Source organism: Thamnophis elegans, chromosome 8, assembly GCF_009769535.1.
Source record: "Thamnophis elegans isolate rThaEle1 chromosome 8, rThaEle1.pri, whole genome shotgun sequence".
NCBI lineage: Eukaryota > Metazoa > Chordata > Lepidosauria > Squamata > Colubridae > Thamnophis > Thamnophis elegans.
In genome coordinates, this window is record NC_045548.1 from 79,637,194 (window position 1) to 79,662,870 (window position 25,677).

The 25,677-nt window shown below is 48.2% G+C and overlaps 1 protein-coding gene and 1 non-coding gene across 3 annotated transcripts in view; both read left to right on the forward strand.

The window, feature by feature from the left end:
• Window positions 1-25,677, forward strand: part of EFR3A (EFR3 homolog A) — a 95,156-nt gene that overhangs the window by 14,384 nt on the left and 55,095 nt on the right. The window contains exon 1 of one of the 2 annotated variants that reach the window (XM_032223494.1): window positions 23,350-23,424. The exons of the other annotated variant lie outside the window; for it this stretch is intronic. The gene's annotated coding sequence lies outside the window, so the exon portion shown is untranslated. Of the gene's footprint in view, window positions 1-23,349; window positions 23,425-25,677 lie in introns of those variants that run through there. 2 annotated transcript variants of the gene reach the window in all.
• TRNAR-CCG lies at window positions 21,717-21,789 on the forward strand. Its single transcript has one exon. It is a non-coding gene; the product is annotated as a tRNA-Arg (tRNA).

Consider the following 25,677-nt stretch of genomic DNA (forward strand, 5'->3'; position numbering starts at 1 on the left):
GCCAGGTGAGACAGGCCCTAAGTGAGCTTTGCCCCATTTGACTATTGTTCTTGCCACCGTTGTTAAGCGAATCACTGCAGTGGTAAAGCTAGTGACACGGTTGTTAAGTGAAACGGCCATTAAGTGGGGAAATAGTCCTAAGCCACTTCCTTCACTGCTGTTGGTCACTAAGTGGTCTGTTGCAAGTCAAGAGCCGCCTGTATTTAGGCGTCTGTTTCCTCTCGTAAAATTTCTCTAATGAATGTTCTCACAGTTTCACAGCAAATATATAATAAAGGATAATTGTACAATATTTTTACAGCCAGGGTGACCGACTTAATAGGCACCTTGCCGGCTGTCATACTTCAGATTAAAAGGGAGGCGATTTCGTGAGCTGCAACTCAATGAAGGGTTTAGGCCTTTTAATAACTGGGCAGTGAAATGTTCTTGAAGTCGTCCTTGCAGCCCAGGCAACGGCCGGCCATCGCCGTGGCACGACAAAACCGCGCTCGACTAAGCCGCGCCCGATTAAACCGCGTCGCTGACGTCATCAACAGGGCGACAACAGCGAGCGCGGAGAAAGAAGGGCGCTTTAAATAGCGCTTTGAAAGCAAGTTGATTCAACTTAAGGTAAGGGTTAGGTTTAGGGTTATGTTTAGGGTTAGCTTTAGGGTTAGGGTTAGGTTTAGGTTTAGGGGTTAATTTTAGGTTTAGCATTTACAGCGTGCTTCTGTCTCCACGCTGTTGTCGCCCTGTTGATGATGTCAGCTACGCAGTTTCGTCGAGCGCGGTTTAGTCGAACGCGGTTTTGTGGTGGAACCGGCCATCGCATTTCCCACCTATTCAATCTAGACCCGTGATGGGGAGCCTATGGCAGACCAGAAGGGGCATGCAGAGCCATCTCTCTGGGCACACCAGCCATTGCATGTTGCTCTTGCAGGGTCCGGCATGCTGGCCAGCTGGTCTTCACACACGCGGGGAGCGCCGGGAGCCGGAAGAGCAGCTGCCCCATTGGGAATGCATGTGCTGGGAAGATGATCTTCCAGTTTTCGGTGCGCACATGGTCTGTAGAGCCTAGACCAGTGTTGGGGAACCTTTCCAGCGCATTCTCGTTTTGGCCCTCGGTGCCGAAAAGGTTTGCCAAGGCTGCTCTCCAGACTCCACATCATCAGCGTTTCTCAAGCTGAACAAGTTAAGGCGGGTGGACTTCAGCTCCCAGAATTCAAGGCCGGCTGGGGAGTCCTGGGAGTTGAAGTCCACCGGTCTTAAAGTTGCACATCCTGAGAAACACAGACATAGCAGCAACTACAGGTACAGCAACCATTCATTTACTGACTGTTGGAAGTTACAACGGCAATGAAAAAGGGACTTATGACCGTTTCTCAGACTTGCGACCGCTGTGGCATCTCCATGATCACGTAATCAAAATTCAGACATTTGGCAACTGGCATGGACCTCTGGCGGCTGCATTGTCCCCTTTTGCGACCTTCGGAGAAGCAAAGTCAGTGGGGAAGCCGGGTCCACTCAACAACGGCCTCCAGGCTTTGCCACATCCATCCTCCAGAGGTTTTTTTGTCTGTCTTATCGACAACTGTTACGTCCGGCGTGTTCTGTTGCAAACTGGCGCCTGTCGGTCTGGATTCTGAAGCCCCAGAGCGATTTAACTTCTTCGTTTTATACGACTTCTTCTATTTTATGGTCCCACCAGTTCTTGCTTGCAGGCAAATGGTCTTTCTCACAGACCTTCCAAGGCACCATTGTTGCTACTTTGCTGTGCCGCTGCTTGACGTCTGTCTGGGCGATCTTCTCACAGGAGCTTATCCGGTGGCCCATTGTTTCCTCAGGGCTTTCGCCCTGGTGGCGCTTCCTGTCTGTTGCTGTCTTCTCAATTCTCAAATCTGGCTGATTATTATTATTATTATACAATTGTATCACAGCGGCCAGTTGTTTCGCCGGATTTGGCATTGGTTACTAGTCGGGCCTCACCCAGGGGCCTAGGACGTCGTATTTTCGTAATATGCGTGCAGATCCAAGCAGTGCGGCTTTTTGCATTTGACTGATGGTGATTTTGTCAATTTTTAACTGTTTTAAATGTAATTCCAGTGCTTTTGGAATAGCACCCAGTGTGCCAATTACCACTGGAATTATCATTGCTGGTTTGTGCCATAGTCGTTGAATTTCGATTTTTAAGTCCTGGTATTTTGCGATTTTTTTTCATGTTCCTTCTCGGCGACCCTGCTATCACCTGGTATTGCGATGTCTATGATTGTGACCTTATTTTTCTCAACCAGTGTGATGTCTGGTGTATTATGCGCCAGTATTTTGTCGGTTTGTATACGGAAATCCCACAAGATCTTGACCATCTGATTTTCGGTGACTTTTTCAGGCTGATGTTCCCACCAGTTTGTTGCGGTTTTAATATTATAATTTTTGCACAAATTCCAATGGATCATTTGCGCTGCTGAATTGTGCCGCAATTTATAATCAGTCTGCACGATTTTTTTACAGCAGCTGAGGATGTGATCAACAGTTTCATCAGCTTCTTTGCAAAGTCTGCATTTGGCATCATCAGAGGATTTTTCAATTTTGGCCTTAATGGCATTTGTGCGGATAGCTTGTTCTTGCGCAGCCAGGATTAGTGACTCTGTTTCTTTCTTTAATGTACCTGCTGTTAACCATAACCAAGTTTTTTCACTGTCCACTTTATCTTTTATTTTTTTCCAGAAATAATAATAATAATAATTGTAGTTGTTGTTGTTATGTGGTTAATCTTTGGTAAGATTCACAGCCTTTGGGGCTGGCTGGTAGCTCAACAGCTCGAGTCCTAACCAAGGACCTAGGAACTGTTAAGGTAACGTCGGAGGATATAAGCTGTTCCAAGTAGGGTGGTTTTGTTTTTTGTAGAATCAGAATGTTCAAGTCTGATAAATTTAAAATTTCCCAATAGCGAGGTAGCCCTTTGGGTATTGCTCCAAGGGCTCCGATTACAATTGGGACAACACACAATTTCTTCTTCTTTCTCCACCACCTCCTCCTCCTCCTCGTTGTTGTTGTTGTTGTTGTTGTTGTTGTTTTTCCGCTTCAAACAATCCGGGCTCTTAAGACAGTTTCTCTCTGTAGAAGAAATCTATTCTTAATAGATCCGCTCCGTCAGTTGGATGCAAATCTACCCCATTGCTGCGAGTCCAGATGGAGAATAATAAGAGGTGGGATTCAGACAGTTCGGCCCGGTTTAGGCGAACCAGATGCTAAGTTTACATCTGGTTTCACCGAACTGGTAGTTGCAAGGATGGCTGCCCCCACCCACGCTTCCCTTCCCAGCAGTCTCCATGCAGCCCCTTTAGGATGCCAGGTAAGTTCCGGGGCTCCATGGAGGCTCTGGGAGGGCGAAAAACGGGGCTTCCGGGAGTCCCGAAAGAGGCCCATTTCTGGCCTCGGAAGCCTGGGCGAGGCCATTTCCGCCCTCCCGAAAGCTCGAGGAAAGCCTCTGGAGCAGTGTTTCTCAACCTGGGCGACCTTAAGTCCTGTGCTGGCTGGGGGATTCTGGGAGTTGAAGTCCACAGGACTTAAGGTCGCCCAGGTTGAGAAACACTGCTCTGGAGCCTGGGATAGGTGAAAAATGCTCCATCCCCACCTGATAGCCATAGGTTTTGGGCACCTACCTGGCTTGAAAGGGAGGAAAACGAAAGGGTGGGGTATTTGAGCCTAAAGTTCAGAGTTGTTTACAACTTTATCTCTCCATTCCTGGATTTCACCTCTCTGTTATCTAACAGCAGATTGCAAAGATATCAATCGAGATAAAAGTTTGTTTTTCTCTAGGAAACAATGAGGCCATCGCCGTTTATTGGCTCATAACTAGGCGAGTGTCTATATTTACCATCCACGACTTTGATCAAAGATTCCTCTTAATCAAGTCCACGTGTTCAGGCCTGCAGCCCTCTTTTCTTTCGGGTCTTTGGCCGGCCACGCTTTCTATTCTTCTGCTAGGCATTTTCTATGGTGGGAAAATGGGAGGGGGGAGTTGTAAGGAGTTAGATGCTATGTAGCCATAATAACATTCTTCTTAGAAAACCAAGGTCATCCTTTGTCTCTGCACCTGACTGGAACTGGATGGGTGGAACTGCCAGCATGAGATGGACTTGTGCGTGTGGGGGCAAGATCTTGGACTTTCAGCTGGGTGGGGAAAACCGGGAAGTTTTCAGATTCGGGTTTCCCCAGATGTGCCAACGTGGCTCCCTTCATCAATTGGAACTCTGAGCAATCCTTTGCCTCGGACTCTGATTTACTTTTGGATGCTATTTGGAACCCTGACATCACAATTCCTTTGGAATTTCCTGCATTTTATTGCCCTGCAAGATCGCTGTTTACAATTTCCCCCTTCCTTTCCAGTTTCCCGGCTCCCATCATTCCCAGCCTCAAGAGTTCTGACTTGGGGTTCAAAACAGCCTTTCTTGAACGTTGACGCCCTGATCAATCGCTCCGTTTGGAGATGGCCAGGTGCGCCTCCAGAAAGCTTATTTCCCCTTGCGCACAAGATCTAGAGCGTTATCTGGTTGGGATGTTAGGACTCGTGGCCCATAGCAGAGAATATCTATAGCTTAGGATTGACCTATGGGGTCCTTGGGGCGGGCTGAGCTTAGGGGGTTTTCTTGCAGATGTTTCATGACCCAACTAGATAACTTCATCAATGCTAGAAGGCTACATGAATCATGAGGTTTCAGGTTTCAGGTTTCGTTTTATTTATATGCCACCCTATTCCCAGCGGGACTCAGGGCGGCTCACAAACCCAAGAGGGGAAGGGAAACACAAGAACTACAAATACAAGCATTTAAAATAACCAACAGACACACAATCGAGAGGGGAAGGGAGCTCATCAACCCCAGGCTTGCCGACACAGCCAGGTTTTGATGGCTTTTCGGAAGGCCTGGAGAGAGGTGAGGGTCCGAATCTCGGCGGGGAGTTCGTTCCAAAGGGCCGGAGCCGCCACAGAAAAGGCCCTCCCCCGGGTGGTAGCCAGATGGCATTGGCTGGTAGACGGAACCTGGAGGAGGCCAACCCTGTGTGATCTAATGGGTCTTTGGGAGGTAATTGGCAGCAGGCGGTCTCTCAAGTACCCAGATCCAATACCATGAAGGGCTTTATAAGTGACGACTAGCGCCTTGAAGCGTATCCGAAGACCAATAGGCAGCCAGTGCAGCTCGTGGAGAATAGGTGTAACGTGGGTGTACTGAGGTGCACCCACAATTGCTCGCGCGGCTGCATTCTGGACGAGTTGAAGTCTCCGAATGCTCTTCAAGGGCTGCCCCATGTAGAGCGCATGAAATGTCTGCAATAAAACAATCAAGTTCAGAGAATACCAAGGACCCCCACAGTCCTCCCCCTCCCTTCCAGCACTGGATGTCTGCAAGAAAACTGCCAAGTTCAGAGAACACCAAGGACCCTATAGTCCTTCTCCCCACAACTCCTCCTCCTCCTCCTCCTCTCTGTAAACCACACTCCCTTCTAGCACTGATGATGTCACCTAGCTGGGTGATGAAATGTCTGCAAGAAAATCACCAAGCTCAGAGAGCATCAGGGACCCCACAGTATGTTTGATTGTTGTTGCCCTTTTTCCAACCATTCCTTTCACTCTCCACTCTCTTTTCATACCCAACTCTATCGGACAACCAAGGACACAGCATTATGCATTTAGGGACAATTGCATAAATATTTGAAAAAAAGTCAAAATGACTTCAAGATATGAGATCTGCACTCAAAAGGATTTGGTCTTTGGGAGTAGATTGCATTGCTTGGTCAATATGGCAGAGAGAGAAAGGAGAAGGAAGGAAAAATGGAAAGGAAGGGAAGAAAGGGGAAGGAAGGAAAATAAAATAAAATAAAATAAAATAAAATAAAATAAAATAAATAATAAAATAAAATAAAATAAAATAAAATAAAATAAAATAAAATAAAATAAAATAAAATAAAATAAAATAAAATAAAATAAAATAAAATAAAATAAAATAATAAAATAAAATAAAATAAAATAAATAAAATAAAATAAAATAAAATAAAATAAAATAAAATAATAAAATAAAATAAAATAATAAAATAATAAAATAAAATAAAATAAAATAATAAAATAAATAAATAAAATAAAATAAAATAAAATAATAATAATAAAATAAAATAATAAAATAAAATGAAATGAAATGAAATGAAATGAAATGAAATAATAAAATGAAATGAAATGAAATAATAAAATGAAATGAAATAAAATAATGAAATGAAATAAAATAAATAATAAAATAAAATAAAATAAAATAAAATAAAATAAAATAAAATAATAAAATAAAATAAATAAAATAAAATAAAATAAAATAAAATAAAATAAAATAAAATAATAAATAAAATAAAATAATAAAATAAAATAAAATAAAATAAAATAAAATAAAATAAAATAATAAAATAAAATAAAATAAAATAAAATAAAATAATAAAATAAAATAAAATAAAATAAAAATAAAATAAAATAATAAAATAAAATAATAAAATAATAAAATAAATAATAATAAAATAATAAAATAATAAAATAATAAAATAATAAAATAATAAAATAATAAAATAATAAAATAATAATAAAATAAAATAAAATATGATAAATAAATAAAACATAAAATAAAGTAAAAGAAAAATAGAAAAGAAAAAAGGAGAAGAGAGCCAGCCACCTGCCCTGGCTCTCCACCTGCCTCCTTCTCTTCCATCAATCTCCTTTGTCAGCCTTCCTATTTACAAGAGGTTTCAAAGAAACTTTGGCATGATTTATGCCTTCTAAGTGTGGGAAATTCACCACATTCGGCACCAGGGAGCCGCCTTCCATTGTGCACCTTTGCTTTGGGGGCTGCCCCGCAGCGTCACCCCTGCCCACTTCCTCATAGCTGACATGCCTCATCCAAGACGTAGCCCCTCTCCAAATACCTGGGAGGGGCCGGGGGTGGGTGGGGGCAGAGGGGCTTGGATCGTCTGCTAAGATCCTCACTCAAGGAGAAAATGTTCCCAGCGTCTCCCCTCACCTGTTGCCCTGATCAGGTTGCCGTTGAAGAGACCGGTCTGGCCCAAGAACACTTGGCAAAGAGGTGCCAAGCAAAAACTCCGGTGCCAGCCAGAGGTGGGCTGCCAGAGAAAACCACGTCGGTTGCCAGGTTGACCACTTCAGACAGGACTTAGCAGTCATCCTCCCTAGAGGAGAGGAACTTTTAAGATTCCATTACGATGATGGAAGCTTTCAAAATTAATAAGTCATTATCGAGAAATCAGTCACGGTTCTTGGCATGAACTCAAAGCTCAACGGTAATAATTTGGACATCTTGGTGTCCTACTGCAATTCTGAGAGTTAAAGTCCGGACATCTTCAAGTTGCCAAGGTTGGGAAACACTGTCCTAGTGGACAACCCCTTAAGTGGGAGCCAAAAGGAAAGCCAACACAATCCAAAGTTGCGTCAACAGAAGGATGGAATGTGTTTGAATTTTGCTTTTTTGCTGTTTCAACCATATTCAATTCTCAGCTTGCCAACGAACCGAGGGGGAAGGGAGCGAAATAATGGAATGTGCATTCCCAGCAAAGAGAACGGATTAGCAGATTAATAAGAGTTGGAAGGGACCTTGTAGGTCATCTAGTCCAACCCCCTGCCCCAGCAGACCCTGCACCATTTCTGACAGAGGGTAATCCAGTCTCTTCTTGGAAGCCTCCAGGGGTGAAGCTCCCACAACTTCCGAAGGCAACTTCTGTTCCATGGGTTGATTGTTCTCCCTGTCATGAAATTCCTCCTTATTTCCTTGTTCAGTTTCCATCCATTCTTCCTTGTCCATCCTTCAGGTGCTTTGGGAAATAGACGACAACTATGGGAACCAAGGGCACTCCAACTGGTGTTTTCCAGAGCCAAGAAGACTTTCTCAAAACAAAATTAAGAAACACTATTGGACAATGTGACCTGGCCCAAAAGGGAGAGGGAGAATTGAATTGAATTTTATTATTTATATGCCGCCCTTCTCCGGGAGGACTCAGGGCGGCGCACAATTCAAAAGGGGAAAAAGGGGAACATAAAACGAAATACAGATAATTAAAATAAGCAAGAGTCACACAACCATACAAGTCGAGAGGGGAGGGAACTCATCACCCCCAGGCCTGCTGGCTAAGCCAGGTTTTGACGGCTTTTCGGAAGGCCTGGAGAGAGGTGAGGGTCCGAATCCCTGCGGGGAGTTCATTCCAGAGGCCCGGAGCTGCCACAGAGAAGGCCCTTCCCCGGGTAGTAGCCAGGTGGCATTGGCTGGTAGATGGAACCCGGAGGAGGCCGACCCTGTGAGATCTAATGGGTCTGTGGGAGGTGATTGGCAGCAGGCGGTCTCTCAAGTACCCAGATCCAATACCATGAAGGGCTTTATAAGTTACAACTAGCACCTTGAAGCATATCCAGAGACTGATCGGTAACCAGTGCAGCTCACGGAGGATAGGTGTAACTATACAGGTTTGCGCATGAAATAGTTAGATTTGGTTTTGCTTTCGAACGTGCTGAAACGATGTGCTCAATAAAGCTTTGCGTAAGGAGATTGGATCGCTTTACTCGGGTTCATCAGTCTCAGCCATGACATAACAACCTTGACAAGACAACCAAATGCACAGGTACAGAACAGGTGGAACCTGGCTCAGCTAGTAGTAACTGCAAGAGGGATCTTGGGTGATCACTTCAATAGGAGCCAACCATGCGCAGCAGCTGCCATTGAAGCCAAAGCTCTCCTAGGCTGCATCCACAGAGGGTTAGAATCGAGTCCACATGAAGTGTTACTACTGCTTTACAATGCCTTGGTAAGGCCACACTTGGAATATTGCGACCAGTTTTGCTTGCCACGTTATAAAAAAAAGATGTGGAGACTCTGGAAAGAGCACAGAGAAGAGCAACGAAGAGGATTAGGGGACTGGAGGATAAAACATGCGAAGAAGAGTTGCAGGAATTGGGGAGGGCTAGTTAGACAAAAGAAAGACTAGAGCAGTGTTTCTCAACCTTGGCAACTTGAAGATGTCCGGATTTCAACAGTGAATGCTGGCTGGGGAATTCTGGGAGTTGAAGTCCAGACATCTTCAAGTTGCCAAGGTTGAGAAACACTGTCCTAACCACTGCTGGGGAATTCTGGGAGTTGAAGTCCAGACATCTTCAAGTTGCCAAGGTTGAGAAACACTGTCCTAACCACTGCTGGGGAATTCTGGGAGTTGAAGTCCAGACATCTTCAAGTTGCCAAGGTTGAGAAACACTGGACTAGAGGAAACATAGGTAGGTATTTGAGGGGCTGCAACAAAGAAGAGGGAGTCTTATCTATTGTCCAAAACACCTGAAGGCAGGACAAGAAGGAATATGTGAAATTGCTATGGCCAGCTCAGGATTGCTGCGAGTTGAAGCCTGCAGGTCGGGAAGGGCCCATAATCACCCACCCTTTGACATGAGTCTTGATTTACTGAGAATTCAGATTTTCCTTTTGTGGCAAGATAAATTCCACATTGATCCTTCAAAGGGCAAATGTTTATTCAAAGCGGGGAAATGTTTATTGAAGGCAGGTGAATTGGATAAGAAGAAAATGTCCTTTTGCGTCTGCCCTGGTGCCAAAACTCAACAAGTTGCTGGATATCAATAAGCCAATTTTCTCAGTTTCCTCCTGAGACCCAAAATGGGGGGCAAAGGGTAACACTGACCCTTTGGCCCCAAGGTGGGGCCATAAAAACCGGAGATGTTTTAAGGAAACATTGCAGCTCTCCTAAAAGCCTAGCCATTCAGCAGGGAGACCGTATATAGGTAGTCCTAGATTTACAACTATTCATCAACTGATCATTTGGGGCTGGGAAAAGGGAATTATTATCGTTTTTTGCACATCCCATGGTCACATGATCAAAACTCAGCTACTTGGCAACTGACTCATCTTTATGACGGCTGCATTGTCCCGGTGTTCACCCGATTCCCCTTTTGTGACCTTCTGACGAGCAACGCTGAAAGGGAAGACCGATTCACTTACCAACCGTGTTACCAATTTAACATTGGCAGCGATTCACTTAACAACAGTGGCAAGCAAGGAAGGTCACTTAACCACCGTCTCGCTTAGCCAAGAAAGTTTTGTCTTCTGCTTTGGTCGTAAGCCGAACTCTCCCTGTGCTACAATGACGAAGGTCTGGCATGAATCCACCTCCAGAATATTTTCAGGGAAAGGACAATGGCAAAAGAAAAAACATTTCCCCTCTTTGGGGGGGAATTGGGGAAGCAAAATGGGGGTTTTAAGCTGAAAGGGGAAATCAAACATCAAACACCCGCTTTGCTTTTAAATTCAGGAAAAAATAAAAACAGGGGCGGGGGAGCAAAGAAAGCATCCCAGAATCAGTCAATTGCAGGATATTCGCAGCTAGGGTCTGCCTGGGGGGGTTTAGTGGGGCAGTTGACGTGACTGACTGCAGCTGATTTTGCAAACCCTCATTACTGGTTAATCTATGCAGGGGGGGGGGGAAATCCCCTTGGCTGAGACAAGGAAATGCAAGTCGACAAAATTGTTGTTTTCCAAGGGGGGGGGGGAGAAGAACAGGGATGTGGCTGGAAAGTCACTCGGAGCTGAGATTCTGAGGTGTGTGGACTTCAATTCCCAGAATTCCCCAGCCAGCACATGCTGGCTGGGGAATTCTGGGAGTTGAAGTCCACCATGCATCTCAAAAGTCGCTGGGTTTCAGAAAGGCCGCCTGGCTTCCTGGGGAATTCTGGGAGTTGAAGTCCATGCATCTCAAAAGTCGCTGGGTTTCAGAAAGGCCGCCTGGCTGCCTGGGGAATTCTGGGAGTTGAAGTCCATGCATCTCAAAAGTCGCTGGGTTTCAGAAAGGCCGCCTGCCTGCCTGGGGAATTCTGGGAGTTGAAGTCCATGCATCTCAAAAGTCGCTGGGTTTCAGAAAGGCCGCCTGCCTGCCTGGGGAATTCTGGGAGTTGAAGTCCATGCATCTCAAAAGTTGCTGGGTTTCAGAAAGGCCGCCTGCCTGCCTGGGGAATTCTGGGAGTTGAAGTCCATGCATCTCAAAAGTTGCTGGGTTTCAGAAAGGCCGCCTGGCTTCCTGGGGAATTCTGGGAGTTGAAGTCCATGCATCTCAAAGTTGCCAAGATTAGGGACGATGGCTCTAGTGAAATTTAGGGGCGATGGGTTGAAGGGTTTGCTGGAAGTTGTGCGTGTCCATGGCTGCGGGTTTTCAAGATAAGACTTGCAAGCCAGATGCAGTACGTCTCCCGCCTTGGCAAGGGGTTGGACTATAGGACCTCCAAAGTCCCTTCCAGGCCTGGGATTCTATCTTCTTGTTCTAAGTCCAGCTTGCCAATCACACTCCGTGCATTGCATTGATTCCATTCCAAGCATTAAGCATCCAGCTTAATTAACTCACACTAACCAAGAAGGAACTGGACATCCAGAACTTGGGAGGCTAGACTAGAAGACCTCCAAGGTCCCTTCCAGACCTAGGATTTGTAGGAAGTTGGCATCTGCCTCCTCTCTCTAGGAAAATGAGATATTTTAGGAAATATTAAAAAGAGCAGAATATTTCCCCTAAAAGGGAGGAAGAAACTGAGCCCCCCCCCCACACCTTTGTCAATGGACCACTAAGGCCTGAGCCAGCCTATTCTACATAACAAAGGTCTACCACCTTCAGACAGAGCCATGATAGGAATTGCCCAAAGCCCTTTCATTACATCATCACCCAGCAAGAGTCAACCAAGCCTGGGACTTAGAACAGCCCTCTGCACGGCCCCATGGGAGTCCGGCAACCAATCAGAATACAAATTCAAAAGCCCCAGGAGGGCATAAAACCGGGTCACACTCTCAGCATCTCTTCCCCTTTTTCTCTTCTTCGCCCAACATCTTCAAGCCACGAGGTCCTGTCCACCATTAAACCATCTTTCCAAGCAGCCTCCATGTTTCCAGTGTCTTTTTCCCCACTTGCAACTGAAGCCAGGAGGACGTTTCTCCCAACAGATTCTATGCTGACTGGGCAGAGATCTGCAGATTATCCTTTGCTACAATATAGGGGATCTTTCTTGGGTGTTGTTTGCTTGCAGGGAGGGGGTAGGGCTCCTCCTGACACCCCCCCCCAAACTTAATGCCATTGCCTCTGCCAGATGAAAGACCTTTGCCCCCTGCCCCCTTCCTCTCGATTGTCCCTTGATCCCAGAACAGCTGATAAGGCACTCGTAAACAGGCTGAGAACGAATCCTGGCAGAGAGTTTAGTAACTTGGGGGGTGGGGGAAGTGGCATAGATCCAGGGACTCGCCTTTCAGGCACTGGGGCGGCCGAGCCACGACACCCCCCTCCTCTGGAGACCCAGGTTGGGCTGGGAACTGGTCATATATTAGCCATGAAAACGAAGCAGTGATGAGACCGTGCTACCAGCTGGACACCTCTGTGCTTGGTGGAAATAAAATCTAATTTTAATATGTTTTTGTAAAAGCATCTTTGTTCAAGCAGGAGAGCCGTCCTCGGTGCTCTCTGAGCTTGGTTTTCTTGCAGGCGTTTCATGACCCATCTAGGTAACGTCATCAGTGCTAGAAGGGAGTGGGGTTTGTGGAGAGGGGGAGAAGACGCAGAAAGGGGAGGGAGAGGAGAAGGAAGAGGAGGAGGGCTGTGGGGCCTTTGGTGCCGCCTGAGCTTGGCAGTTTCTCTCTCAGACGTTTTATTACCTAACTCAGCAACTTCATCAGTGCTAGAAAGGGATAGGGAGGAGGAGTGGGAGGGGGGAAGAGAAGGAGGAGAATCAGAATCAAGGATAAGAAGAGGAGGAGGAGGAGGTGATGGTGGAGGAGGAGGAAAATTAGAATCAGAAGAAGAAAAGAAACAAGAAGATCAGAAGAGGTGGAGGAGGTGGAGGAGAAATAGGAGTAGAATTAGAATCAGAAGAATCGGAAGAAGAAAAGAATCAGAAGATCAGAAGAGGAGGAAGAAGAAGAGGAGGAGGAATAGGAGTAGATTTAGAATCAGAAGAATTGGAAGAAGAAAAGAATCAGAAGAGAAGAAGAAGAGGAGGAAGAAGAAGAGGAGGAGGAGGAGGAATAGGAGTAGAATTAGAAGCAGAAGAAGAAAAGAATCAGAAGAGTGAAAAGGAGGAGGAGGAGGAATAGGAGTAGATTTAGAATCAGAAGAATTGGAAGAAGAAAAGAATCAGAAGAGTGAAAAGGAGGAGGAGGAGGAATAGGGGTAGAATTAGAATCGGAAGAAGAAAAGAATCAAGATCAGAAGAGGAGGAAGAAGAAGAGGGAGGAGGAGGAATAATAGGAATAGAATTAGAATCAGAAGAATCAGAAGAAGAAAAGAATCAGAGGAGGAGGAGGAGGAGGAAGAAGAAGAGGAGGAGGAATAGGAGTAGATTTAGAATCAGAAGAATTGGAAGAAGAAAAGAATCAGGAGAGAAGAAGAGGAGGAGGTGGTGGTGGAGGAGGAGGAATAGGAGTAGAATTAGAATCAGAAGAAGAAAAGAATCAGAAGATCAGAAGAGGAGGAAGAAGAAGAGGAGGAATAGGAGTAGATTTAGAATCAGAAGAATTTGAAGAAGAAAAGAATCAGAAGAGAAGACGAAGAAGAGGAAGAAGAAGAGGGGGAGGAGGAGGAGGAATAGGAGTAGAATTAGAAGCAGAGAAGAAAAGAATCAGAAGAGAAGAAGAAGAGGAGGAAGAAGAAGAGGAGGAGGAGGAGGAGGAATAGGAGTAGAATTAGAAGCAGAAGAAGAAAAGAATCAGAAGAGGAGGAAGAAGAAGAGGAAGAGGAACAGGGGGGAGGGGGAGGAGGCTGTGGAGTCCTTGGTGCTCTCTGAGGTTCGTGGTTTTCTTGCTGACATTTCATTACCCAACTAGGTGACGTCATCCGTGTTGCCAGGAGTGCTCTTATTGTTTTTACGTTCTATTTCTGGCTTGCCCTGTCAGTGTTGGTGGGACTGTTTTCAAGCAGGTCAGCTGCCAGTCCTGGCACAAAATCTCCGCCCAGACCATCCATGAGTTGCTTCTGCCCCACTTGGCACAGCCCCCCCCCCCTTCCGGGATCAGGGACAGACAGACTGGGGGAGGGGGGAGGGGCAGGGGGATCCTTCCTGTAAAAGGATTATCCTGATTTGTCTGGAAATTCCCACCCATGCGTGCGTGTGTCCCCTCCACATGGCCAAGAACACTCTGTCCAGGAGGCTGGGAGAGTGACCAGCCGTGGGGGCATTATTTGCCTCTGCTTCTGCCCCCCCCCCACTGCTTTTTTTGATAATCCCTCTGAGAGACCCTGAAGGAGGAAAGAATCCCCTTCCCCTCCTTTTCCCTCTGATAGCTGGAGAATAGAAAAGAGTGGCATTCTTAAATAGGGAAAATAATGGGGGGACTTCAACTCCCAGAATTCCCCAGTCAGCCATTCTGCGAACTGAGGTTCCCCCCCCTCTTAAAACATGCTGGATGGGGAATTCTGGGAGTTGAAGTCCACCCATCTTAAAACACGCCAGATGGGGAATTCTGGGAGTTGAAGTCCCTCCCTTAAAACACTCTGGCTGGGGGATTCTGGGAGTTGAAGTCCACCTCTCTTAAAGCATGCTTGGTGGGGAATTCTGGGAGTTGAAGTCCACCCATCTTAAAACAACTGACTGGGGAATTCTGGGAGTTGAAGTCCGCCCATCTTAAAGCATGCTTGGTGGGGAATTCTGGGAATTGAAATTCCCCTCTTAAAACACGCTGGCTGGGGGATTCTGGGAGTTGAAATTCCCCTCTTAAAACATGCTGGCTGGGGGATTCTGGGAGTTGAAGTCCACCCATCTTAAAACATGCCAGATGGGGAATTCTGGGAGTTGAAGTCCACCCATCTTAAAACAACTGACTGGGGAATTCTGGGAGTTGAAGTCCACCCATCTTAAAACATGCCAGATGGGGAATTCTGGGAGTTGAAGTCCACCCATCTTAAAACAACTGACTGGGGAATTCTGGGAGTTGAAGTCCGCTCATCTTAAAGCATGCTTGGTGGGGAATTCTGGGAATTGAAATTCCCCTCTTAAAACACGCTGGCTGGGGAATTCTGGGAATTGAAATTCCCCTCTTAAAACACGCTGGCTGGGGGATTCTGGGAGTTGAAGTCCACCCATCTTAAAACATGCCAGATGGGGAATTCTGGGAGTTGAAGTCCATCCATCTTAAAACACACTGGCTGGGGAATTCTGGGAATTGAAATTCCCCTCTTAAAACATGCTGGTTGGGGGATTCTGGGAGTTGAAGTCCACCCATCTTAAAACATGCCAGATGGGGAATTCTGGGAATTGAAATTCCCCTCTTAAAACATGCTGGCTAGGGGATTCTGGGAGTTGAAGTCCACAAGTCTTAAAGTGGCCAAGATTGGCGGCCGCTGTTCTATCGGGAAGGAATCCCATTTATCAGAAAATAAACAATGCTAAAAATACCGAGTCACCCAGGAATGAAGCCACCCAGGTGGAGGCTCCCAAATTCGGAAGGGATGAAGTGACCCCCCCGGGAGGGACATTCTCATCCTCTCTTCCCTTTGCGAAACCGAGCAAATAAGCCACGGGAAATATATCTGGCAGTGCCACAACAGGAGGAGGGAAGTTCCACAAGGGCCCCCTGTGAGTAAAACTCCTTGGGAATCTGACAAAGTAAACTTGTCCCAAGAGAACAGCAAACGTCCCGTCAAGCCGAGTGCGAAGGCGAAACTTGCGAAAGGAATCAAATGCAGACCGGCCTGTTCAAACATTTTGCTATAAACATCCGAGCCAATATTTGCAAAGGGAAATGGATCGCCGGGTTCCGCTGCCTCTTATTTCTGAAGAGAAATGCAGGCAAGTCCTCGATTTACGACCATAGCCCAAAATTTACATTGCTAAAGGGAGACTGCTGCTAAATGAATTTTGTCCCCCTTTTGCAACCTTTCTTGCCGTAGTTGTTAAGTGAATCGCTGCAGTTGTTTAAATTTATAACATGGCCGTTAAGTGAATCTGGCTTCCCACTGGTCAGAAGGTCGCAAAAGGGGATCATGTGACCCCGGGAAAAGGGCAACCGTCATAAATACAGCTAGTCCTCGACGTACAACCACAACGGAGCCCCAAATTTCCGCTGCTAAGCGAAGCATTCATTTAAGTGAGTTTTGCCCCAGTTTACAGCCTTTCTGGCCACCGAATCCCTTCAGTTGTTAAATTAATTACACGGCCGTTAAGTGAATCTGCCCCCCCCCTTGACTTTACTGGTCAAAAGGTCGCAAATGAGGAACAGGGAAACCGTCATAAGTACAGGGCACTTGCCGAGGCACCCAAATTCTGCTCCTGTGGCCACAGGGCTGCAGCAACAGTTGTAAACGCGAGGAGTGGTTGTAAGTCACTTTTTTTCGGTGCCATAAATCGAGGACTACCTGTCCACGAAAGGAATGACGCACAGGTGGTCCTCGAAGTTACAACCGTTCAAAGTTTGAGCAGCAGGGATAAAGAGTGTCTTGCGGCCGTTTTTCACAATGATTTCACAATCAATTTGCACTTTTCCGACAAGCAATGGGGGAAGCCGGATTCACTTTTGATTATCTTTTTTAAAAAAAAAATAGTTTTTATTAAACATTTTTACCTTTAAAAACAGAAAGACACACACAAAAAAAGGGGGGAAAAAACGAAGACATACATAACAATATAAAGCAGTGTTTCTCAACCTTGGCGACTTTAAGTCCTGTGGACTTCAACTCCCAGAATTCCCCAGCCAGCGCAGCAAGGTTGAGAAACACTGGTATAAAGTAATTATACAGCCTTCTGTATTGGCTTTCAAGTTTAGCCTTCGTAGATCTCCATTCTCTTCCTATCAGCTTTAACCTCTGTCATAATGTCATTATTGTAATAATATTAATTGTTCCTATCACCATTATGTTGTAGTCAGTACTTTAAGTTTGATGGTAATTAGTAACTTTGATTGATTTTTATTCAATACTAGTTTAGGGGGGAAAAAACACACAAACAAAGACTTTAATTTCCTGTTTTGGGCTCCTGTTTTCTAGCCACTGATAAATTCTATTCTATATTTTGTAGAAACCCGATTCGTCTCTTTCTTTTAATTCCGTGGTCATTTCGTCCATCTCTGCACATTCGCAGTACTTTTCTAGTTATTGTTTCGTCTCTGGGTGTATAGATATGTTTCCAGTTTTGTGCAAAAGGAATCCTGAACTATGTGTAGTATTGCGCATTGAAATTCTTTATCCATTATCGGGTCTCATATTCCTAATAAGAACGATTCTGGTTTCAATTCTGTTTTTTTGCTCCGTAATTTCTTCCAGCCATTTCTGAGTTTTGCACCAATATTTCCTTGGCCGTTTGACTAGCTTAACAACTGGAACGGAATCAAATACCAGAGTTGGAGGGAACCTTGGAGGTCTTCTAGTCCAACCCAACTGCCGTGATTAACAACGGTGCGAAAGGTTTGCAAGATGGGGCGCACGCACAACTGACTTAACGGACGTCTCGCTCCCAACAGTACGCTTGGGCTCAATTGTGGGTCGTAAACCGAGGACTCCCTGGGTAGATATATAAGATCTAAGAATCCGAAGGAATCTGGGAGCAATTTTTCCCTCTTGGCATCCTTATTCGAAGGCTGAATGGCAGCAGAAGCTGAAACGAAACGCATCAGTTGGGGAAACGGCGCTAACTGGTCCTTCTCATCTCTTACCACCGCAAACCTCACACTGCCAGGCCTCCTACAACGTCTCAGGTGTAACCGCAGGAATTTAGACGTGAGCAAACAGACCAATTTGGTCTGGAAAACAAATATTTGCCTTTGTGTTAGGACTCAAGGAGAGACAGAAATTGAGCCATGGCTCAGACCGAAAGTACGTGCAATGATGCAAGCATTGGATCCATCCCAGTGGCTAACGATTGCGGTAATCACATACAACATTACAAATAAATTAAAGCACCCATGATAATAAAAGAAAATCAAGAAATGTGGAAAGACAATCCAGGGAGAAGAAACACTGCGAGCTCTTGGCCTCCCGTCTGCCCCCGCTGCCCTCTGGAAGCCACAATTTGTGGAGGTGTGACACAACAGACGTGTTTGACTTCCTCGGAAAGTCTGTTCCTGCTCTGACTCAGGCTTCCTTAGAAAGCGGGAAGCAAAGTCGTGGTCCCCACAAAACCCCTTTTATTTACACAACTGTGAATTCCTTTCCTTCACAGCCAGCAAGGCTTGGCAAACAGCCTTTCAAAGGAATGTTTATCCACACGAACCTTATGTTGTCTTGAGAGCTGCCAAATAATAAGTTTGCAAACTTTGCAGGGCAAGGCAACACTGTGGACAGAGTCTCTTAGGGTCACAAACAGAACTTTCCAGACCGAAATGAACCAATTGTTTCCTGCAAAAGCCCCCTCCCCATTCGCTCCTCTTTTGTTTCCTCTGGGAGGGGCCAATCGCCTCCAGGGTGTGGCTTTACTCTTGAGTCGACCCTGCTTCCTTAGTTGTTCTTGTCTTCTGGCAGCCCTGCGCATGCGCACACTGGGAACAGGCTCCAGCTGTTCTTCTGCCTCACTGCCGTCTATCTCCCTCTCTGCCCCCGACGCAGAGCCCTCCTGCGAGCTTTCCCCAGCCCCCAGGACTGGCCCAGGTTCCTCCCCAGCCTCCTCACTGTCCGCCACAACAATTCCAAAGCTTTAGGGCCATAATGGGAAATGCTTCGTTTTCAGGCCTTCTAGAAGGAACGTCTAGGATCCACAGACTCCAGTTGAGGATGATGGTCTTACAGGTACCCTGTGCCAACTAAGCCACAAAGGACTTGACTGGAGGGGTGAAATCCTCCCAGTTCGGCCGAACCGGTATGCCCGCCTGGTCGCTCTGTCGCTGCTCACCTCTTCCGGCTGCTCGACCCGCCCACCCAATCCGAACGTTTCCCCCTCCGTTCACAGCACAACTGCTGCAGCCTGTCCCTTTAAGATAGTCCCTGAGAGGGAGGGGCCCGGGAGGGAGGACCATAAAGGGAGCAGCAATTCCGCGGTGAATGGACTCATACGCACATTTTTTCCTACCTGGTTCTGTGGGCGTGGCTTGCTGGTGGTGGTGGGCATGTGACCCAGTGGGTGTGGTCATGCGTGACATCGAGTTGGCCATGCCCACTCAATCATAGAACCCCACCCCCACAAGCCACGCCCACCGAACCGATAGTTAAAAAAAATTGAATTTCACCACTGCTTTACTGGGTAAAGGCAGCCTCTGGAATTGTTCATGGGAAGCTATTGACACCCCAACAGGTGGGTCCACTGGAATGAGTAGGGGGTCCAGGTGCCCTAATGGAGAACCGCGTGCCTATGAGCCCTTGCTGGGCCACAGCTGCGAAAAAAGCCAATGCAGTCCTAGGTTGCATGGCATCGAGATCACATGAAGTTCTATTTTTTTTTTCTGTCTTGTAAATATGTTTTATTTTCCATTTTCATTTTCGTACAGTCACATATATACTGTGCAGAACCGGGGCCATATAACATTAAACAATAAACACCGCCATTCCTCTTGTCAATAATACCCCCCAAAATAGAAACCCAATGTATCTCTTCGACCCTCCATACACCCTTTCTTTCACCCCCCTCCAACTTTCCCTCTTCCCTCCATCATTCCCCTCTACCCTACTTCCCCTCCCCCTCTACCACTCCTCTCTCCCAATATGCTCCCTCCCTTCCTTCTCACCCTCCCTCCCATCCTCTCTCCCACCCTCTCTACCCCTCTTTCTTCTATCCCTCTACTCCTCCCTTCGGTGTATTTCTACTATCTATTAATATATTCAGATGGTCCTATTTTAACACTGGATCACATGAAGTTCTAGTGCAGCTTCATAAAGCTTCACGCGAAGTGTTAATACCACTTTATAAGGCCTTGGGAAGGCCACACTTGGAATATTTGCATCCAGTTTTGGTGCCCACGATGTGGAAAAGATGTGGAGACTCTAGAAAGAGGGCAGAGAAGAGCAACAAAGAGGATTAGGGGACTGGAGGCTAAAACATATGAAGAACGGTTGCAGGAACTGGGGATGTCTAGCTTGATGAAAAGAAGGACCAGGGGAGACAGGATAGCATCTTCCGATATCTCAGGGGCTGCCACAGAGAGGAGGGGGTCAACCAGTGGTGAGTTCCTACCAGTTTGGACCGGTTCAGTCGAACTGGTAGTGGTTTGGAGGCCTGGGTCGCTGGAACCCACAACGACCCAGGCCTGCCACGGCCCCGAACCAGTTCTTCAGGCGGCAGTGAAGGCACCGCCATCTTGTTTTTTGCTTCTGCGCCATGCGCAGAATGATTTTCATTGCAGTGCGCGTGCGCGCCCCCGAGCGAACCGGCAGTAGTGCCTGCCAGAACCCACCCCCTGGGGGGGTCAACCTATTCTCCAAAACAGCCGAAGAAGCCACGGATGGAAACTCACCAAGGGGAGAAGCAACCTAGACTGAAGGGAGAAACTTCCTGAAACAGTGAGGACGATTAACCTGTGGAACAGCTTCCCACCAGAAGTTGCGGGTGCTTCCATCACTGGAGGTTTTCAAGAAGAGACTAGGCGGGCATCTGCCTGGAATGGTCTGGGCAGGTTCTCCTGCGTGAACAGGGGGCTGGACTAGAAGATCTCCAGGGTTCCTTCCGACTCTTATTGTCCTGTCCTGTTCTCCAAAGCCCCTGAAGGCAGAAGAAGCAATGGATGGAAGCTAACCAAGCAGAGAAGCAGCCTGGAATTGAGGAGGAACCTCCTGACAAGGGGGGGACCATCAACCAGAGGGACATCTCACAGGGGGGGTTCTGAGCATCTTCCATCAGCCACAAGGGATGGACGGTGCATCTCAGTGGTTTTCCATAGTGAATCACAAGCCGGATATTATTGAGAACAATCCCAGCCCGATTATTCCCTCCCCCCACAAACCTTGGAAGGTGGTCCTCGACTTAGGACCACAACAGAATGCACAATTTTCTGTTACTGATAAGGAGTTTGCCCCCATTTTACAACTTTTTCTCGCCACAACTTTGTTAAGGGAATGACCGCCGTCGTCGTTAAACCAGTCAGACGATTGTTAAACGAGGCTGGCTTCTTCCGTGGTCCAAAGAAGGTGGCATGAGGGGGGATCCCATGACGCTGCAACCGTCATAAGTATGAGTTAGTTGCCAACCTTCCAAACACGAATCGTGTGATTCTGCAACGGCCGTTAAGTGTGAAAAACCTGTCCTGAGTGGCCATTTGCAGTTTGTCATTAACTCTGAACCGTCACTACATGGACCGTTGGAAGACGGAGGACATAGTTTTTCCTTACGGCCATCGTCGGATAAAAAAGGTGAGAGCTTTGAGCCCACCGTTGTGGCTGTGATTCCGATGCTTTTTCTAAACCAGATCTGGCCCTCTGCGTTTCCTAGGCAAAGAAATCAGCCTCCGGGTGTGAGATCCTCCTTCTGCAGCCGGGATCTCTTGGCCAGCCTTGACCAGTGAAGCGGATTCCAGACAGGCATCGTGGCTTGTTTTGGTGGCAGAATCCAGCTGGGCTCCGTTTCCAGAGATCCGCACAACGACGTCATCAAAGCCACCGCAGCAGCCGCCACACTCCGCCTGCCAGCCCTGCTTCTCTGCCTTTCCCTCTCCGTCAACGGCATCCAGACCTCCCCTTTCGATGCCAAGGCTGGCTCTGCCCCCCCCCCTCTCCACCCCCGCTGTTAGCTGCAGGAGCGGCGGCAGCGAGGAGCTGAGGAAGGGGGCCCAGTGGCCTAATGGATAAGGCATCAGCCTCCGGAGCTGGGGATTGTGGGTTCAAGTCCCACCTGGGTCGCGTAATCACAATTTTATTATTGGCGGAGAGGGAGGGGAAGAGAAGGGGCTTGAAGCCCAGAGGGGAATAGGAAGAGAGTAATCCAGTTGGAAGGGACCTTGGAGATCTTCTCTAGCTCAAGCGGGAGACCCACTACCAGGGGTATCCAAGCTCCAGAATTTGACTTCAATTCCCCAGCCATTCTGGGAATTGAAGTCCCCCCATTTCCTTTAAAGCATGTTGGGAATTCTGGGAGCTGAGGTCCCCCCCCCCCATCTGGGAGTTTAAGTCCCCCCCCCCATCTTAAAACATGCAGGCTGGGGAATTCTGGGAGCTGACGTCCACCCATCTTAAAGCATGCTGGTCAGGGAATTCTGGGAATTGAAGTCCCACCCTTAAAACATGCCGGCTGGGGAATTCTGGGAGTTGAAGTCCACCCTTCTTAAAACTGAGCATCACTGGGGGGGGGGGGGGGGCAATCCTACAAACCTGGACTTGCCTGGAGGAGACAGGGCAGGCCCAGGCTTGGCAGAATCTAAGAGGAAGTCACAATTTAATACCCAAAGCTGAGTCTGTCCCCATCGACCCCCACAATTGTCTCCAAATGCCCCCTCCCCAACGCCCCCCTGGAAAGGATGGGAGCTGTCATTCAGAAAGCAAAGGAGGGGGCTTAGAATCGCCTTTAACCTCCCACGGAGCAGCAGCACCACCTGGTGGCCGTAATCGGACGTTACACCTTGCAGTTCCGCCTAAAACAGTGTTTCTCAACCTTGGCAACTTGAAGATGTCTGGACTTCAATTCCCAGAATTCCCCAGCAGTGGTTAGGACAGTGTTTCTCAACCTCGGCAACTTGAAGATGTCAGGACTTCAACTCCCAGAATTCCCCAGCCAGCATTCGCTGGCTGGGGAATTCTGGGACTTGAAGTCCAGACATCTTCAAGTTGCCAAGGTTGAGAAACACTGGCCTAGAAGGCGGATTCCGGTTAGGGACGCTCTGTTTATGCCCAGAAACCCTTCTCCGCATGCCTTTAGCCCCTGTGGACAGCTGCGTTATCCTAAATATAACATGCGGCGCCCAGGAAAAGCTGCTCAAAGTGTCCTTAGATGCTGTGCGCATTTTCTCTTCCCCGACCATTTCAGCTTAGTATCCATCATCCCCTTCCCCAATTTATCCTTCTGCAATCTGCCCAGGGACCCCCAGTTCTTATATGATTTAATAATGAAATGATTAATGTCAGCCATAAAATTATTAATAATACCATAATTAATCATATTTGGGTTGGGGGGGTCTCCGAGATTTGGGAATGCACCCCCTATGCTGAGCCCCGGTCTGCAATCTGGGGGTCCTCCGGGACTCCCCAATCCCCCGCACTCCTGCAGGGCTGCACCGGGACAAAGACCCCCGAAAGAGACCCCCAAAACTCCCGAGAGAGCCAGAGGCGGCGCCTTAAACACGCGAGTGGGTTCACACGACGCTCCAAACCCGCGTCCCGCCGGGGGAGAGAGAGAGGGGGGGGTGGGAGGGGCAAGCGGGGAGGCCCCTCCCTTCCCCGGCGCGCAGAACTACCACGCCCACAATGCACCGCGCGGCGGGCCAAGATGGCGGCGGTGCTTCTGCCGCTGCGGCTGCTTCGCTCGCTGCGTCCGGCCGCTGGGTGAGTCCGCGGGGGACGGGGAGGGCCGGGAGGGCCGGGAGCCAAGACAACCTCCGGGAGACCCCCCCCAGACAGGCCCCTCACCGCCGCCCTCCTCCACCCAAGCGGCTTAAGGGGACCCCCACCTACCCAATCCAGGGGGCGCCCGGTTGGCGAAGGCGGGGGGGGGGGTCCGCGGGGGCTCCCGGGCCGCAGGAAATGGGGAGGGGGAGGGAAAAGGGGGGGCAGCGAGAGGGGGAGGTTGCATCCCTGGCTGGGTTAGAGGGGGGTCTCTGGGAGGGCTGATCTGGCTGGGGGGGGTGTCACTGGGCGAGGGGGGGGGCGTTGCAGCCGGGGGTCCCCAGAGAGCCCGGAGGGACCCCGGAGGGCGGTTGCCCAGCCGCCCCGGGGACCCCCTTTCCCCGCGGACGCTTTGAATCCCGAGTGTTGATTTTTCACGCTCGGCTTCTTTGCAACATTGTAACGTTTTGTTGCCTTTGAGGATTGGGAGGGAGGGGGAGGGAGGGAGGGGAGGGGGGGCGGCCTAGAAACCCCACCGGGGAATGCAGTGAAAGGAATGGGGTCTCCTTGGGGGTCCCGGGAGAGGAGCAGCTGCTCCCCTCCCCTCCCTCCCCTCCCCGGGAAATCTCGCAGCAGGTAGAAGTCAGTCCGGGCAAGCCGGTAGAGAGAGGGGGGGGAGGCTGCTGCGGGGGAGAACCGGGAAGGGGATAGCCCACCCCCCCTCCCCCCCATTCATTTGCCTGCCTGGTCAAAAGGATTCCTCCTCACGAGGAGCCCTTGTGCAGCCTTTGCAGTAAGCCTGATATTTGTAGCTCCCGGTTGAACTGGGGGGGTCCTTGGTGCTCTCTGATCTTGGGAGTTTTCTTGCAGACGTTTCATGACCCAACTAGGGAACATCATCAGTGCTAGAAAGGAGTGGGGAATGTGGGAAGGAAGAGGAGGAAAGAAAGAAAGAAAGAAAGAGGAGGAAGGAAGGAAGGAAGGAAGGAAGGAAGGAAGGAAGGAAGGAAGGAAGGAACGAACTGCGGCGTCCTTGGTGCTCTCTGATCTTGGCAGTTTTCTTGCAGACGTTTCATGACCCAACTAGGTAACATCATCAGTGCTAGAAGGGAGAGGGTTTTTAGGAATGGTGGTGGTGGTGGAGGAGGAGGAGGAGGAGGAGGGTGGTTGCGTTGTCCTTGATGCTCTCTGAGCTTGGGAGTTTTCTTGCAGACGTTTCATGACCCAACTAGGGAACAGCATCAGTGCTGGTAGGGAGAAGGGTTTGCAGAGGGGAGGGGGAGGAGGACTGTGAGTTCCATGGTGCTCCCATTTTTCATTGCCCCAGTAGGTAACATCATCAGTGTTAGAAAGCAGAGTGTAACCATATGCACCAAAGATGTTACTTTAGCAATAGCAATAGCAGTTAGACTTATATACCGCTTCATAGGGCTTTCAGCCCTCTCTAAGCGGTTTACAGAGTCAGCATATCGCCCCCAACAACAATCCGGGTCCTCATTTCACCCACCTCGGAAGGATGGAAGGCTGAGTCAACCTTGAGCCGGTGAGATTTGAACAGCCGAACTGCAGATAACAGTCAGCTGAAGTGGCCTGCAGTACCGCACCCTAAGCACTGCGCCACCTCGGCTCTTTGGGTCATGAAACATCTGCAAAAAAAAAAACCTAAGCTCCAAGAGCACCAAGGACTTCATAGTCATCCTCCTCCTCCTCCTCTCCATACACCCCTCTCCCTTCTAGCACTGATGCTGTTCCCTAGCTGGGTCATGAAACGTCTGCAAGAAAACAACCAAGCTCAGAGAGCACCAAGGGCTCCATTGTCCTCCTCCTCCTCCTCCGCCTTTTCCTCTTCCTTCTCCCTCCTTTTCCTCCTCCTTGTCCTCCTCCTCCTCCCACTCCTCCTCTTCCCTTCTAGCACTGAAGCTGTTCCCTAGCTGGGTCATGAAACATCTGCCAGAAAACCACCAAGCTCAGGGAGCACCAAGGACCCCACAGTCCTCCTCCTGCTCTCTTCCTGCTCCTCCTGCTCTCCAGAAACCCCACTGGTTTTTTTGCAGATGTTTCATGACCCAACAAAGTAACATCATCAGTGATGTCTCCCTCCCTCCCTCCCTCCTTCCTTCCTTCCTTCCTTCCTTCCTTCCTTCCCTACCAATCAACCAAGCTTGGTGGTTTTCTTATAGACATTTCATTACCCAACTAGGTAACATTATAATTGACATCTGCAAGAAAGCCACCAGCCTCCGAGGGCACCCA